The sequence below is a fragment of the Portunus trituberculatus genome, chromosome 43 (genome assembly GCF_017591435.1).
Source record: "Portunus trituberculatus isolate SZX2019 chromosome 43, ASM1759143v1, whole genome shotgun sequence".
NCBI lineage: Eukaryota > Metazoa > Arthropoda > Malacostraca > Decapoda > Portunidae > Portunus > Portunus trituberculatus.
This window is the reverse complement of record NC_059297.1, coordinates 24,194,190-24,196,689: the sequence shown is the minus strand read 5'-3', so window position 1 is coordinate 24,196,689 and position 2,500 is coordinate 24,194,190.

Sequence of the window (2,500 nt, the reverse complement as noted above, 5' to 3'; positions counted from 1 at the left end):
ATTATTTATATATCTCTCTCTTTCTCACCCTTCATTAAACTTTACCTTCATCTCACTCACCTGCAAACTCTCTATCTAATAACTCTAAACCTGATCCTCAATATTTTTTTTTTTTTCATCTTCCCACGATTTCCACAACTTACTACCTTTATCTATTTTTTTTTTCTTCATTTCCCTACGACTTCTACCACTTACTACGATCATTTCCTTTTATTCACCTCCCTACGACTTGCACTACTCACTAAACAACAGAGCATCAAAACACCACCGGAACTGAATCACCCACCAGTCCTGAACCCTTTTCTATTTGCTCCCAGGTAAGCATCAATTAGACAGGCTGTTTTTTATATCCCTTTTTTTTTGTCAGCCTCAGCAGCCTCCTTTACACATAATAAAAGACACAGTGAGCGACCTTTCAGCGAGAGTTTCTTCCCTGGCCACGTGGGGAGAGAGATGGGGAGGGCTAGGGGTAAAATGTTTGAGAGCTGGAAGGCTTGGAGGGGAGACGGAGGGTAGGGCAGGGTAGGTAGGGGACGAGACGCCAACACCAGCATAATAGTCTCGTGCCGCGCAACACCACACAGATAAGCAGGAAACTGGTTCACAAATAGGGCAGTGGATGAGTGGGACACGCTCGCTTGGAGGTCAGGTGGCGAGAACAAAGAGAAGGTTACATAGATAAACTTACGGGTAGTGAGGACGTGAGGTGGCATTAGGTAAACAACGAGCTATTGGGAAAAACTGAGAATGTGGACAAGACACGGCACACAATACACAGACAGAGGATTAGTATTATTAAAGTAACAGAATGGGGAACCTGGAACGGTGAAAGAAGGAATATATATAAAGGCGAGGTGTCACTAGGTAAACAAAGAGCTATTGAAAAACAGAATGTGGACAGGACACAGCACACAATGGGCAGACAGAGGATTAGTATCATTAGATTAATAGAACGGGGACTAGAACAATGAAAAAAAGGAAAGGATAAGAGTGAGGAGGCAAGGTGGCATTAGGTAAACAACAAGCTATAGGAAAAAAACTGTGAGCGTGGACAAAAGACAACATCAGCACTGGAAAGATACTAGTGGTCAGAGTAACAGAAAGGGAAATTTGAACAGTGGTAGGAGGAAATAAGGATATAGCTGAGGAAGCCCATTAGACAAACGAGCTGCTGAAGGGAAAACTTTGAACGTGGACAAGACACAACACGACACCAACCAGAACTGAACAGGTAATGGAGGGGTAGCATAATTAGAGTGACGAACGGTAAGGGACAGGAAGGATGGAGCAAATAAGGTAAGGAATTTTGCTTAGGTAATCTGAAATGTACAGGTGACAAAGACCAGCCTATAGATGGTGAAATAAAGAAGAAAAGGTGGAGAAACGAGGTACGGCGTTTTTGATAACATGGTCTGAAATGTACAGGTGATAAAAATAAAAACCAGTATTTTTCGAGAGTAGAGAGAGACAGAATGGCAACCTACAGGAGACAGAAAAGGTGGAGAAATGAAGTAAGGCGATTTTTACTAAGGTGGTCTGAAATGTACAGGTGACGAAGACCAGTATTATTAGAGATAAAATTACAGACTAAGATGGTGAAATAAGGAAATAAATAAGGCCAATAGGAGACAGAAAAGGTCAAGAAGTGAGATAAGGAGCTTCAATAATGTAGTCTAAAATGTACTGGTGACAAAGACCAGTATTATTTGAGAGACAGAATGGCAGCCTAGGACAGTGAAAAAAAAAAAAAAAAGATTGACAGATAAGGTAAAACGTTTTGCTAAGGCGGTCTGAAATGTAATGACAGGTGAACCAAATTTTAAAACACTTTAGTGCCACACCTTCACTATCAACTTTCAAAAGGTCTAGTTGAAGCACCACTGGTTTTTAAGGGTATTTTTGGTGACAGAGTAACATTACTTCACACATCATTAGAAAGAGAGAACATGCTTGAGAACTCGGCTAACCATCTCCATGGCCTTGGGAAATAGTCGTGGTGGTAAGAGCAGGGCGTTTCATAATACGACCTTAAGATGAGTAGAAAGGTCAGAGTTGTTTGTCCTTGGTAGAGGGTCTTTATCCTGAAGTAGAATCAAGAAGGCAAGTGATGAAGATAATGACAACAGTAATGACGGTAAGTGAAAGCAAATACAATTGAAAACTCTTAATTCATAAAAGCAGGTGATAAGATAATGATAGCGGTGAAGGCGAGAAATTAGAGCAAATACAACTGAAAACTCCTAACCCTTGACTAAATGATAATGTGACACCTGTTATCTGAGCAACACTTATGTCTTCACACCAGCAAAAATAAAACGCCGGACACTGAAAGACTCCAGGTACACTATCTCTCTCTCTCTCTCTCTCTCTCTCTCTCTCTCTCTCTCTCTCTCTGTCAGTGGCGGGTTTCAAAATTATACAGTAAACTTTCACCATAAAATTTTATTAAACTTGAGGCAGGCGTGAGGAGAGAGAAGCCATGCCAGTCAAGGGGTTAAGA